The sequence below is a fragment of the Melospiza melodia genome, chromosome 7 (genome assembly GCF_035770615.1).
Source record: "Melospiza melodia melodia isolate bMelMel2 chromosome 7, bMelMel2.pri, whole genome shotgun sequence".
Classification (NCBI taxonomy): Eukaryota; Metazoa; Chordata; class Aves; order Passeriformes; family Passerellidae; genus Melospiza; species Melospiza melodia.
In genome coordinates this window covers 24652538-24668005 of record NC_086200.1, presented here as the reverse complement: position 1 = coordinate 24668005, position 15468 = coordinate 24652538, and the positions used below count along the sequence as shown (strand labels likewise).

General features: G+C 49.3%; 1 pseudogene; it reads left to right on the top strand.

Annotated features, from left to right (window-relative positions):
- Positions 1-15071, top strand: part of LOC134420896 (hydrocephalus-inducing protein homolog) — a 28580-nt pseudogene extending 13509 nt beyond the window's left edge.
- Positions 15072-15468: the final 397 nt, after the last annotated feature.

Below are 15468 nucleotides of genomic sequence, written 5' to 3'. Positions count from 1 at the left end.
AGGCAGTAAACCACCCAGAGACGTCTGGGTATAGCTGATAGAGCAGCTGTATTAGAGACGGGGTTCATCGTTCTGATAAAGCAGACACTAGTGGCTCTGGGGGTGAGCCGGGTGAACCCGTGTATGTGTGGGTTGGGGGTTCATAGTTGTGATAGAGCAGAACTGTTGAGCCCGTGTGTGCTTTTTTTGTGTGTGTGTGATGTCCAGACACTGTGTTGCTGTATAGTTAATGTGTGCATTGTGTGGTCGGTGCACTGTGTTTCTAATCGTGCAAGTGTATAAGTGTATGGTGTATAAAAGAGAATAAATCTACAGTGCGGGAGGGTCAGTACTACCTGTGTTTGAAGCAACTGAGTGAGGCCTGAGGCGCCGGCTGCAGCAGGCTGCGGGGGCAGGGACAGAAGTGCCCCGCAGAGAAGCGAGTGGAAGAATGTCAGTGATGGTATTTATCGTGTTTAAATGTAGTGATTTGTGTAGATCTGGTACATTTTAACCGTGAGTATGAGTATGAGCTCAGAGAGTTCCTTTGCCTTGGATGTTTGATTTTGATTGTGTCCAAGAAAATTGATGTGAGTAAATGCTGAATTATGGCATGCTATGTTGTGTTGAGAAAAGCGAGCACTTTGAGAGATATGCCCTTTCCCAGTGGTTTTGTGTGGTGATTTTCTTCCGCTGCATTGTGGTAATTTGATTCTCAGATTGTATAGTAGTGTTTGTGGAGATTTTAAGATTTTGTTGAACAAGAGTGGCATTTTACATAGGAGAACTATAGTACGGCGATTTATGCTTAATTACGATAGAGTTAAAGGAATTCCAAGAATTCCCCCCCCCTCACAGCAATTCAAGCCTTGGCTCTAAGGAATTTGAGATAAAGGGGGGGTGCGGGTGCGAGTGTTTGTGTCTGTGGGCATATCAGAGTTTCGGCTGTGACTAGCACAGCCTTTTTGCAAAGCAGTAAAACAAGTGTAAGTAGACACAGGGCTTAATTAGATTGTGCAAGAAGAGAACTAGAAAAGACTGATATTTTGTTTGCTCAGAATATAGTGTCTATGTCACGTTTTTGATTAGCATGCTGTGTGAGGTGACAGTGGCTGTCCCCTGGGCACAGGGACAGCTCTGGCTGCCCCGTATTCCCAGGGAACACGGGAATGGCCTGTGAGCAAAAGCTGGATGTGCAGTTATTATTGCAGTGCGGTGTTTATGAGAAACACTGGTTTTGCTGTTCTAATAAGTGTCAGGGCACATGTAAATTAGAGGTTTCTGGTCAAGCGGATTCAGAACCTAAGTTCTTAGAACTTGTGTGTGGGAACCACATCTGATACCTGCCACCTGGAGCTGTGTGTATAGGAGGAAAGTTGAGAAACTACTGTGAAGGTCTGCAAAAAGTTTTGAGTGGAAGCGAGATAGGGCAAGGAGAAATAAATAATGGGAACTGACCAGAGCAAAAAGGTTCCTAAATTAGCCCCTTTTGGGAGGGGCTCACTGGGAGAAGGCTGCCAGTAGGAGCAGCTCAGAAAATAAAAAGTTTTATAATACTTCATTGCTGTTAGTACTGTTTTAAAATAGGAGGATAAATGGGATAGAGTTTTGTATGCTGAAATGTCTTTGTGTTTTAAGAAATCACCCAGATTTCTTGAAAAGGGAAAACAAGGCAAAGAGAAAGCAAATCAAACATGTTGTTCAGCATGCAGCATAAGATAGCAACGTATGAAATCAGGGAAGGATTATCATGCTGAAATGCAAAGCAATCACAGTTCACAAAATGAGTACATATGATTTGCTAAAGGCTCCTCCCAAAGTAAGGGAGGAAGGGTAAAGATGACCTCCCCAAAAGGGAAGAATTTTTGTTGACACAAGAGCCATATATTCAGTTTTAAATAAAACTTTAGTACCTGTGGAGAATGTTTATGTTGCAGTGTGGGGAACAACTGAACAGCTGGCCAGTCTGAGAAGGCATCCTTGTGCAAACCTTTAAAGTAATATGTGTACTATGTGTACCTAAAAGCTTTTGTACAATTCGCTCAATTTGCTAAACATTCTCAAATGAGAAAGGTTACTCTGGAGGCAAATGATATAAAGATGTTAGGCTTAACATTAACAGACACTGAAATTAAGAAAGACATTAGTAAGGAGATATTAGAATAAGTAAATAAGTGTTTTCAAGGGTATGGGCCTCTGCTGTACCAGGGAGAGTGAAAGATGCTCCCCCATGAGCATCAAGCTTAAGGAAAGAACACAACTAGTGAGAACTGAGTAGTACCCTCAAAAGGAAAATAAGGAAGGAATCAGCCCAATAACTGATAGTACTGGATTAAGGGCTGTCAATAAGATAACACAGAATTTATACCCTGTGGTAGCAAATCCATCTACCTTACTAACTTGTTTAACACCTGAGCTAACCTGGTTCACTGTTTTAGGCCTAAGAGATGCCTTCTTTTGCCTCCCTATCCACGAAGCCAGCCAGGAAATTTTTGCATTCAAACTCAAGCTCACATAGTCCATGTGCCTGAAGGCTTCAAGATTCCCCACTCCGATTGGAGAACAGCTTGCAAAGACCCAGAGTCCCAGGAAGCTCCACAAGAGGAAAGGAGGCTGTTGCAGTATGTGGACGATCTTCTAGTAGCCACTCGGATGAGGGAAGTGAGAGAAGCCTGGACGGTAAGCCTTTTGAATTTCCTAGGACTCCAAGGATGCAGAGTCTCAAAGAAAAGGCGCAGGTAGTGAAACAGAAAGTAATCTGCCTGGGGTAAGAAGCGAGTGCTGTGCAGCAGACTTTAAGGCAGGGAAGCCCTACGCCAAACCCTGAAACCCCAGACAACGAAAGAACTCCGAACCCTCTTAGGCATGGCAGGGTAGTGCCAGCTGTGGGTTTATAATTATGAACTGCTCGCCAGACCCCTCTATGCTCTTATTGCCAATGGAAACAGAGATCTCCAGTGGACACAAGACACCACATGGGCCTTTCGCCAGCTAGAGAGAGTGCCCTCATGTCAGCTCCAGCTTTGAAACTTCCAGATGTAAACCATTCTTTCTATTTTTCCCATGCAAGGAATTGCCCAGGGAATACTGGCTCAGGACTTAGACCCTTACTGAAAGGCAGTTGCTTACTTCTCTAAGCAACTAGATGCAACAGCCAAAGGATGGCCAGGTTGCCTCAGAGCTGTAGCAGCAGTCGTGCTGAATATTCAAGAGGCACGCAAGTTTACCCTGGGACAAAAATGACTGTGCTAGTGTCCCACACAGTGTCCGCAGCACTGGAAGTAAAGAGTGGCCACTGGCTCTCACCGCAGAGGTTTCTGAAATACCAGGCCATCATGGTAGAGCAAGACGATGTAGAGATAGTGGTGACTAATATTGTCAACTCAGCTTCTTTTCTCAGTGGACACCAGAGTTGCCTAGAGACCACCGAAGCTACCTACTCCCGCCGCCCAGACTTAAGGGACACTCCTCCGGACGATGCAGAGACCTGGTTCACTGACAGGAAAGCGACATTGCAAAGTTCACAGTGACCACCTGCAGAGAAGTAATCGAGTCTGGACCCTTACCAACAGGTACCTCTGCACAGAAGGCTGAGATAATTGCCCTGACCCGTGCCCTGGAAAGGGCAAAAGGGAGGAGAATAACCATCTACACAGATTCGAGGTATGCATTTGGAGTCATACATGCACATGGAGCCATCTGGAAAGAGAGGGGACTGCTGACCTCGCAGGGAAAGAAGAGACAATCCAGCTGCTGGAAGCAGTTCAGCTACCTGAAAAGGCATATTAAGGCACACTAGAGAGTGAGCTTAAAATTGGAGGAAAGAAATGAGCTGGCGGATGGAGAGGCAAAGAAAGCAGCAAAGAGTGAGGTACAGATTTTCCTCGAAGGTAAGCCATAATACAATAATACTAACCAAAAGAGACGTACAACTGCAAGGGGTGGGCTACCATTGAAAGAGAGCTAGTAATCCCTTCCCATTTTCATGGTTACTAGTGAAGGAAGGGCACTAGAAAACACACTAGGGCCTAACTACTTAGAAGCCTTTTATAGAGTGTGGCTCCTTTTCGAAATGACCAAGGCTGCGAGTGATACAGAGTGCATTGAAATGAAGTGTTGACTTTGAAGCAGTAATTTCCACAGGCTTTCTAGAACACACATCTGATTGAAACAATCGTTGTATCGTTGTCAGGAATTTATATGCCACTATCACTCAGGTAAGCCGACAATGTGATCCTTGCCTCCAGACTAACCCCAAAATACCCCCCGGCCAAAACTCGGTCAGACTGGGAGAGGCCATGGGCCTGTACAGCAGTGGCAAATTAACTTTTCAGAACTCCCAAGGAAAGGGGGGTATCAGTATTTACTGGTACTGATAGATACATTTTCAGGGTGGCCAGAAACATTCCCCACCAGAACTGTCAAAGCTCAAGAGGTGACCAGATTATTTTTTTAAGGAATAATACCGCGCTTCAGAGTTCCAGCCACGATATCCTCAGATAAAGAATCACATTTCATTTCCAAAATAGTGCAACAGATTAGTAGCCATCTGGGCATAGATCAGGAACTTCACACCCCATACCACCCCCAATCAAGCGGCCAGGTGGAGAGAATGAATCATTTGATTAAGCAGCAAATCATAAGACTGGGGCAAGAAGTTAATCTACCCTAGCCCAAGCTCTTCCACTAGCACTATTGAAAATTCAAACTAAACCTTGAGCTAAAGGAATGCTGAGTCCTTTTGGAATGCCTTATAGAAGACCATATAGAACACAAAGGGAATGTCCAGAATGTCCACCTACATGGTGTCATTAAGCAAACAGTTCAGAGTAATTGAGAAACATGTGGCTGGAACTCGGAGCAGGGAGTTCGATAGCCTGGAGATGATGTATATGTTAAGTCTCTTACAGAGAAGACTTCGGAACCACAGTGGGACAGACCACTGCGAGTACTTCTCACCACCTTCACTGCAATCAAAATCAAGGAGCAGAATGCCTGGATCCATCACTCTCGGGTGAAGAAGGCCCAGAAACCCCTTAAGGAGTGACGCCAGGAGACAATGAACTGAGATTAAAACTTACTCGGGCAAACTGAGTATATTGCGGTCGGGAGTAGCTCATATTTTAGTTTGTAGAATTGTATTGTGTGTAATCATAACTGAAGTTTCAGAACTTGAGAGTACCTCTGTTCAAAGCAATGCTAAATGGCCTTGGTCCCTGGCATTTAATCAGTATACTGGATCCATAAGAAAACCTTCTGAGATAAAAGATTTAAACATATCTACTGTAGTAATCCACGAGAATCAGGTATGTGAGGAGCAAGAATGGCAAGAGCAGGAACTGTGGACTCTTCAAGGAATCAGAGGAGAAGAAATCAAAGTAGGGTGCCAGGTCATCAATAGGGTAGCTTATGAGAGACCAGATGTAATTAGTGTCTGAACCTCCCCTGATGTATATGAACGCCAGGAAGTCTGTAATAACCTCAGTGAATCAGACTGTTGGTGTAATTTCACCTTGATACAGCCTGTAGAAGTGACCTGCCTTTGAGCTCGAATTACTATCAGACTTTCATTTGAATTCAAAGTGGACTCTGCACTTTTTACCACAGCAGGGCCTTATACACCCCATACTAGTTCAGACCCTACCCAAACTCCAAACTTGAACCTAACGTAGTAAAGAATGTGACTGAACAGCAGCTCCTTAGGTCATTTTCCAAGCCGGTTGGCTGAACACTCAGGCAATGACTGGTAAAGGGTGCTGAACTGCAGGTGGTAAATTAACCCAAGCAAGAAAGGTGATTTTCTTTATTTATAGCTATCCCTTTTCCTACTGAGGTTTGGATCAGTGATTGTCCCAGTCTGAGGCAGTTGGATTCTGCTTAAAAGAGGTAGAGAGAGACTCCACCTCAGAGCTCAGCAGCAAGCTGTAGGATTTTGAGCATCACCTTTGTGCTGAGTGTTTCAAGTAGCAGAAACCTGATCCCAGTTTCTTCTGAGGCACTGCAATGAATTTAGGCTCTTCTCTTAGACTTCCCCTTCATTATTTACTTGAAGCTTAGACCTGAAGCTAGGGGCAAGGTGAGTGAAGTTTTGTAGACCAGGAGAGACATTCCTGCTTGCCACACATCTGGGAAATCAGGTGCTCTGGAGGGGGAAGGAGATTCCTGAGGTCTCTACATTTCAGAACAAACATCTGCCTCAAATATGACCTAAACCTCTGTCAGATACACTGGTGAAGTGTGTCTGAATTTGCAGTGTGAGTCCAGCACATCCCTCTGGCAGGGAGGGATGGTCATAAACAGAAAGCAGTTCCTGTTCCCCATAACAAACATCTAACTGGCATATTAGGGACAAGATTAGGAGTTTTAAATGGAATTGATTCAGAAATACTGGTGAATAAACTCGCCACTGCAGCAGGTAGCCTAACAAAATTGAAGCAGCCTTTATAGTAATCTCTATTGGCATTAGGAACTAGCCAGTGACAGATTTCAAAAGTACTGCCAATCTAAGGAAGTATGGAAAGGCCAGGGACCAAGACCACAAGCTGATAGTAGAAGCACTTAGTACAGTTCAAGATAATGTGTCTTTAGCTTTCAGTTGTATACAAGCACAGTTATGGATACAAGCAACAGCAGCTCTGATCATATGGGAAAGGGGTGAAGGTAATTTTCCAGCTGAAATTCAAGAAATTGTGTTGGATAATGCAATTGATTTTGAAAGGAACTTTCAATCCTGGCAGACTATGGTGAATTTCACCTGTGATCCTGTTTCTAATGTGGCAACTGCCTTTGTGCTTCCATACATAATGCCACTGTTTATGTTATCCATCCCATCATTGCCCTAGGATTAAACCATGAAAAAACAATACTCTATCCTTCAGAACATAGAGTGTGGGCACGAAAGATGAATGCAAAGTGGCAGACAGTAAACTTAGAATCCTGCATTACTAGAGAACAGATGGGATTCATTTGTGAAAGCAATACTATTAATGCTCAGGATGTGTGTTTGGACACTGAGCAGAGTATTTGTCACTTTGAAATTCATCCAGTCACTGACCAGAAAACTGTGCTCGTATATACTGGAAAAGGGTGTATGCTTGAGAACTGCTTGTGCTGCTGTACAAATTGATAGCAATGATGTTATTCTGTCTAGTAGAAACCATTCTAATCTCTGTATATGTAATTTTGTTAAGATTATTGGATGTGATCTTTGGGTGGTCACCAACTGCAAATGGAATCTTTAATAAGTTGTGCCACCCCATTGTAGTTTTACTACTATTAGTTGGGGTAAGCTTAGGATTATCTATTATATTGTTAATTTGGAACTGGAGAATGCTACAACGAATAGCTGTACTAACATCTTTGTAAAAAGCACATGGTGAAGCACTAAAAGACACTTACTGTAGTGAAGGTTTTCATTAAGTAAAAGAATTTACTTATTTCCTAGGAAAGGGGGAATGAGACAGAGTAAAGATCCATTCTGAATTAGGTGAAGTGTCTAAGAGAGGTGAAAAGTCTGTGAGGCCAAAGCTGAAGCAAGAACTAGCATGCGGAGACAGCAAGGAGACAGAGAAAGAAAAACAGAAAAGACCTGAAGGTCGATTTGCCCCCGACTTAGAAATTCCTTTGATAAAGAAGAACTGGTGCTAAATGTCACACGGAATGAATATGTATGAACTTATTGTGAAACTGTATGCATATGCATTTGGAAGGGGGATAAAAGAAGACTCGAGGTCTTCAGAAGTACGCATGCCTTGTTGGGGGACTTGCATCCGGCGCGCGCGCCGTAAATAAACATACTGGGCTTTACAACTTTTATAAACTTGTGAGGTTTCTTCTTTTCTCCGCAAAACACCGGGGGCTTCTCCTGCCTGCCCTGTGCCCAGAGCCCATCAGGGGCTGTTGGCTGCTGCCCCTTGGCTGGAGCTGCCTCCTGTGCCCAGGGCCCTGTGCTGAGCACACGGGGCTGTGTTGGTTGGAAACCCAGGGTGCCCTGAGCCCGGGTTTTGTGCCCCCGAGCCACGACAGCCGCACCTTTGCAATGCCTTTAACCGAGCCATTGCCTGCTCTGTCCTCGGCCTGCAGGGGCAGCGTCACTGCACCCAGTTTACACTTCGACCTCGCTGAGCTCGACTTCGGGGACATCTCCTTTGGTGAGTGTTCCCTGGGCTGGGACACAGCCTCAGGGATCTGTGCCTTCCAACAGAAAAGCATCCCTCACTCCTGCTCTGCCCCAGCAGCCTCTTCAGGCTGTGAACTGCAGGGCTGCTGCTGCCTCAGGGGGCATTTTGCCATTGTGAGATCCCATGGAAGCAAGGAATAGAAAGGCAGAATTTTCTGGTGTCTCTGTGCTGCTTTAAAAGACAGATGTCTGCCAAGGAAGGTGGGAATCTTGCTGCAATGGAAAGATGAGCCCCTCCCTCCAAATGATTATCCCTTTGAAATGACTGGGCTCCCAGGCAAAACTGTGGGAAAGGGAATAACAGTTCTTTGCTAGACTATCTCAGGAGAGCACAGACAAGAAGGCAAGAACAGACATTTCCCAGATGCCAAGTCCTGTTTTTCCCCTTTGGTGGAGGTCTGGTGACAGCAGGAGGAGCTGTGGGCTCTGGCAGGGCAGGGATCCCCCCCAGCCGGTGCGGGAAGGGAAGGGAAGGAGGAAATGCTCCTTTTGCAGAGCCCCAGAGGGCAGGGGATGCGGGCAGTGCCCAGCAGCAGCAGCAGCAGCAGCAGCAGCGGGGCAGGCAGGCAGGGTCGGTGCCAGTGCTGAGCTGCAGCCAGGGCAGCCCCGGGCCAAGCACAAACCTCCCGCAGCAGCAGCGGCCGAGCTGCGACCCCCGAGCGGGAGGAAGGGAAGCTCCGCTCCCTGCCCAGCCTCAGCTCCCACTGCACAGCCGCCCACGGCATCACGCCACAACTCCCAAAAACCCCCAAGGGAAAGGCCCAGCCCAGGGCCAAAACCGCCCAAAACCCCCCAGAACCCCTTCCCAGACCCAGGGCACCCTTCACGGCCAAGCCTAAAGCCACAACAAAGAAGTTCATGAACTTCTGAAGGAAACTCATTGCCTTTCTTGAGCTGCTTCTTCCCCAGCCTGCATCACCACGGAGGTGCTTGTCAAGTTGACTTTGGAAGGAATGAAACAAGAAAGGCAACAGACGGAAATATGGGTCTGAAGCAGGAGACTGATCCTGCTGAATCCAATTTCATGCCTAAGGGCTCTTAGCTGAAGGCAGCTGTTGTATCTTTGCTTCTTTGTAACTGTTGACTGTTGTCTGCATGTGCTGGCCTCAGTCTCGTTGGAGGTTTTGACATCTGGGTTTGTCCTTTTTGTGCCTCTCTTGCCTCCCTGCTGGAGTCCCTGCTGGAGCTGGCAGTGGTCACTTGGATGGGCACAGAGAAGCTCTGGGCTGCAGCTGCAGTTGTTTTTCCTCCCCATCTGTGTCCCAGTGACTCTTGGTGAGCAGGCCTGGGGAGAAGTCTCCTCCCCACAGAGCTGGCCAGCCCAGCCAGATGTGCAGTGCAGAGCAGGCTGTGGCTGCTCTGCGCGCTCTGCAGGACATCCCCACCATGAGTGGCTGTATCTCTGGCTTTGCAGGATGGAAAGCAAATCTCAGAGCCAAAGTGGGGTAAACCCTTGCAGGGAGCACTCTCAGTGAGCAGCACGGCTGTGATGTCCCTGTTTGTGGGCTGAGGTGGGACCTGGTTCCTGATTGCTAATCTCAAAGCAAGGCTCGGCTGTGCCCCCAGCTGAGTGGGCTCTGAGCTGTCACGTGCTCAGTCTGTTTGGCCCAAAGCAAGAGATGCCTTAAGGATCCTGCAGAGAGAAGCTGCATTAGGGTGCATTGCATCACGTTCTAGTTGCTGATCCCATCCTCACTTTCTTTTGCTGTAGCTTCTTCTCACTGACAACTCACTCTTTATATGTCTTGAAAAAGGTGGGAGTGTTGGCAGGCTGAGCAGGGAATTGGACAGCTTGAATTCTCAGAGTAAATGCTGGGTCTGGGTGCACACTCATCACTGAGAGAGAACTGGGGCTGGTTTGGGGCAGGTGAGGGAGCTTATCCCCATCCCAAAGAGAGAAGCTTGCAGTGTTCAGCAGGGCTAGGAGTGGGCATTTTCAAGGCTGCAGTCTGGAATCTGTGTCAAAGGGAACTAAGTGACGACTAATTCCTCACGCAGCTTCTGGGTGAGCTGTAGTTCAGATCATAAAGAGCTCAACTCCAATCCCACTTTGATCCTGCCAGGATCTTGCCCCCAGGATCATGCCCTGCTGGGTGCCTGAATGGCTGTTTGTGTCCTTGCCCAGGCTTTCCCTACACGCAGCGCTGCCGCCTCACCAGCAGCTCCGCGGTGCCCCTGACGTTCCAGCTCCGCATGTCGGACGATCGCACGCAGCCGGCTGTGGACAGCGTGGATCAGATCCGCAGGGACAGCGACCCGGCCTGGAGCAAGGGAATCCATTTGCATGTGGAGCCCAGGGAGTTCACCATCAATCCCAGCGGAGGCACCATCCTCCCCCAGGGACACCAGGACATCGAGGTACGGCAAGAGCCCGGCCACAGCCGCTGCAGCACCAGGGCTGGAGCTGCACTGCAGGGTGGGAGGGCTTTGGCTCTGGTGCCAGCTTGGAGCATGCTGGCACTGAGAGATCTGCACTGCTGGGAGGCCTCTGCTGGCTGGCTTAGTCGGGATGTTCCTCAAGGAGCACTGTTTGCTTTCCAAACTCATATGCTGAGCTCACAGACTTTATGGTCAAGGCCTGAAACCATTCTTGTGTTTTTGAGAGCAATTGATTTGATTGCAACGGGGCAGAGCAAGGATGAGGGCAGAAGGTGGCTGTTAGAGAGATGTCATTGTATCAAGCAGTGAGCTTTTCTTCTTGGTGTCATTTCCCCCCTCCTGGGGAGCAGAATGATTTGTGTTCACTGCAGGAAGCTCCAGTGGAGACAAACAAATCTGCAGCCATGTGTAGCGGTTCAAATTTATTGTACTGATTCCTTGTGAAGTGGTTTGTTGTGCTGTACCCCGTGTTGTCCCGGAGTTAGTTTACCCCTGGGTTTTACCCTCCCTCAAAGCTGTCCCTCATGCCATTCCCTGCCCCTTGTTCCAGCTCTTTCCCTGCCTGTCAAACCCAGCCCCTTTTGTTCCCCAACTTTCTTTGCCAATTTAACCTGGAGCCAATCCCTGTCTGCAACGCCCCTTTGGAATTCCCCTGTTCCTGGAGGCCCCATTGGCCCAAGTGAGCCATCCTCCCCACCCTCCTACCCAAAGTGGCCGCAGACACTTGATGTAATCCCTTCAGTGCTCCCCTGAGGATTCCCTTTTGGTTTGCTGTTTGTATCCACCCCCTGATTTGTGTCTGTACAAAAGCCCTTTCACAGGAGTGTCCAGGGCTCTTTTGGCTCTGGTCCTTTTGCTTGGAATAAACCCTTTCTTGTGTAATTTCAAGACACAGATCCTCCTCCTTTCTCCTCTGCCTGGTCCCGTTGGTGGCTGCTCTCTTGCAGTGTAGAGCAAGAGGTTCTGAGGGTTCTGCCTGTGGTCAATGCCCAGCCTGGGGCAGTTCTGAGGGTTCTGCCTCTGGTCATGGCCCAGCCTGGGGCAGTTCTGAGCGTTCTGCCTGTGGTCATTGCCCACTCTGGGGCAGTTCTGAGGGTTCTGCCTGTGGTCATTGCCCACCCTGGGGCAGTTCCCCACTCCTGGCGTGGGGCCGGAGTTCTCAGAGCCAGCCCGGGCTCGGGGTCCCAGGGCAGCCATGAACTGCCCAGCACCTGCTGGGCCACACTTTGCCCTCAGCCTCCTGCTGTAAAGCTGAACTCGTTGTGGTCAAGTCAGATTTCCTCTGCATGGATGTCTTTGTAGTCAGATGAGAAATTGGCCCCTTAATTTGAATGCAGCGGTGCATGGAGCTGTAGTCTAATGTTTTAATGTAGCTGACCTGTGCCCTGATAGCAAGGTGTGTTTAACAAGTGTGGTATTGCCAGAAGGCTTTTGTTACTCTGAGACTGTGCTTGACACATGGAGCAGCAGAAGAATGAAAGGCAAATCCTCCCTCAGGAACTGGAGGATATCACCCGTGGGTAATGAGGTTTTGGAAGGAAGAATTGACTGTTCTTCTCTTCCACCAGGTGACCCTGTGCTCCAACACGGTGATGGAGTTCTACCGGAGATTGCTGGTGGACCTGGAGGGTATTGGCAAGGGAGTGGCAGCCTGATCATCACAGCCAGGTACCAGCCCTTGCCTGGCCTCCCCCAGGCACTGCCTTGCCCAGGCTGTGCTGGCTGCAGCTGCCAAGGAGAAGTGCTGCTGAATGCCCTCATGTTGTGCCAGCTGGACACGAGAACAGCAGTGCTTGGGCAGCAGCCTGTAGTGAAAAGCACATTTGCTCCCAGCCCAGCACGGTCCTGGGCCCTCTTCCAAAGGCACCAGGAATGATATCATTGATTGGCCTTGTTTTTGGTGCTTGAGGTGGAACAAATTTCCTGAGGGCCTCCTCTCCTTTTGGCTGCAAGAGGTGGAGTTGTGCTGGTTGTGAGCACCGTGCACTGGTTTGGGCCACACCAAGCAGCTGCTGAGAGTCAGGCTCTGCCTCTGTCCATGAGGGCACATGGCAGGGGGGAAGTGGCTCCCAGCAAGAGTGGGGAGGGCAAGGTCTGACAAGGGGAAAGCAGTCCTTGATGTGGCAGGTCAGCTCCAGTTGTTGTCCTTGCCTCTGCTTCCCATTTTGAGCTTTAATGTTGTCAGAGTTGAGAGCAAAAGTCATTGTTGCTGCAGCAGAATTCCATGCTGGTGTGCTGCTGTGGGTGTCAGTGTGATGCCCAGAGGGATGCAGCTCCCTGGTGCTGTTCCCTGTGCCAGGCAGAGCCATGCAGGCAGTGCCTGGGCTGCCACTGTGTACAGCAGGTGGAGCTGGGGCCAGGCAGTGCCTGGAGCTGTGCAGTGAAGGAGCCAGGGAGCTGCAGGGCCTGGCAGGGGCTGATCAGCCCCTCTGTGGGGCAGCTGCTGTCTCGTGCCCTCCAGGGCTGGGGCAAAGAGCTGAGTTCTCAGGCAGGGCAACAGCACCATGGCAGAGAAGGGATTCATTTTTACTGAGACCCTGGAGCTGTGTGTTCCTTGAGCCTTAGGGAGCACTGATCCTTGTTGGGAAGGCTCCCCCAGAGCTCGTGGGTCACTGGCACTGTTGCAGGAGTCCTTGCAAGCCTTCTTGGGTAAAGGAGGGGCTGAGGCAGCTGTGGGGCAAAGTGCTCTGCCTGGGGCACTTGGCAGCCTCTGGGTGCTGCCTCTCAGGGTTTGCCCCTCCTTGACAAGACATGTGGGAGTGGGAAGAGGTAGAAGGCAATTTATCCCTGCAGGGCTCTTCAGTGTGCATTTGACAGTGACCAATGTGTTCTGCTCCATTTCACAATCCTTGGGTGTAGGCATTCTCCATTCTCTCAGTATCTCTGATTGTCCTGGGCTCATCTCTTTGCCCAGGTGTCTCGTTCCTGAGCTCCAAGTGTCCTCCCCAGTGCTGCTGTGTGATGAGTGCCACCTGAAGGTGCCCTATGAGAGGAAGATCCTCATTAGGAATGCCAGCCACCTTCCTGGCTGCTACAGGCTTATTCCCCAGGTTTGGCATCACATCCACCTCCTCCTGTCAAATATTCCTGAGGAGATTATTAGGGGAACAAAGGGTTTGGATAAGACCTTGCTGCTTTCTATTCAGTCTTAAAGATCTGCTGAGAACAGGATCCTACCCCAGTGTTAACTTGAGGAGGCAGTTTAAGCTCCTGAGGAAACAGTTGATGCTCTAGTCATCAGGGTGTTTTCCTGTGGGAGATCTTAGAGGGTTGTGAAAAGCTGCTGCACCCACAGACACCAGTGCCTGTGCTGGCAGCCTCCTTGCAGGATGCCCTGGGAGTGCTAACCCTACAATTCTTGCATCTTGTTTGTGCCTTTGACCTTTGTCCTGGGGAGCTTTCAAGGTGTGTGTAAGTTGCTGTTGTGGTGGACGTTAAGGAGCCTACAGTTTCTTGAGAGGTCCCTCTGAATGTGCGTTTCATTGTGTCCCTTCCAGAAGCGCAAGGAGGACTCTGCTGTGCTCTACTCCAGCCCCAAGCCCTGTGGGATTGTGCAGCCCCAGAGCACAGCAGAGATCCCAGTTGTGGTGGCAGTGCAGGCCCTGGGCACGCATCGCACCGACGTTCTCATCGGCGTGTTCGGGGATGAGAGAAACCCCCTGGTGAGGGCAAGGGGAGCTGTGAGCCTGTGTGCAGCTGCTCCTGGTGCATGGGGACAGGGATCCTGCCGGGGAAAACAGGCACAGGCTGCTGGGGAGAAGGACAGGAGGGATGGGGGCACAAAGGGCTCCTGCCTTAGAGGTGGGAATCTCAGTGTCTGACACAGAATGGAGTTGGGCTAAGCTGGAATGCAGGGGCATTTGAGGTCATTATTCTTTCAAATGCTGTTAACTTTGGAAACATCTGTTTGAAAATGTCATCTCTCTGAGCGCAAGAGAGGATGTCAGAAGTCTTCTGGGAACCTTGAGCTTTCTGTAAAAGAAAGGAAAGCTGGCACTTGAAGAGTGGTTGCAAGGACTGAAACTTCGATTAAAACATATGGAAATGGCAATGCCAAATTGCCTGGATGGCACCGAACATCTGAACCCGGGCCATCGTGGCACTGCCTGTAAATCAGTGAACAGGAAGGAAAGGCAGTGCAGGCTGTGCCAGGGAGCCTTAAGTTTGAGCAAACAGTTGCTTTTAACTATCAGGCTGCTTCCCTTAAGGAGGAGGGTTTCTCCCCACCAGAAGAACCAGTTGTTTAACTGTCAGGCTGGTCTTACCTAGAGATTTCTTGCAAAGATGAAAGCTTTCGGACAGTAATTTTTAGTTTGAAAGGTTCTCTTATCTTAATCCTTTTCAATTTGGAGGTGAACATGTAATTTTCTTTTTCCCCAAAAGCCCAGCATTTCAGCTGGAGAGTGGTAGCTGTCCCTAAAGAAATAACTTGAGCAGGGCTCAGCTGTTGAAGGTTTTTTAGGTTTCTCTGTTGTGGTTTGTTTTGGGTTTTTTAAAATCTTTCTTGCTTGCTGCCCTGCAGCCACCTTTGTAAAGGTGGGTAAACATCACCTGGTGCTGACTTTCCCCTTGGACCCCTTGGTTTAGTCGCTATGGGGAATTTCTTTACTGAAGCCCGTGGTATTTCCCCTGGCAGCTGTGATGGGGATGCTCAGGGAGTGTGGGGCTTTGGGGGCAGCTGGCCGGGCAGGGGCTGACCTTGGGGCCCTCTTGGGCTCATGGCCCCCAGCAGCAGCAGCAGCCTCAGGGCCCACAGCCCCGTGCCCCCTGCCCAGCACAGGCTGCCCTGTCCCTGCAGCTGTCACCCGAGTCGGGCCCAGGGCCCGGTGGCCGCTGGCAGCAGCAGGAATGCGGGCAGGGTGAGGATGCCCTGGCTTGGCTTTTGTCTGTGGAACAATGCGGGCTCAGGGCAGTGAAGAGCAGGCTGGGAA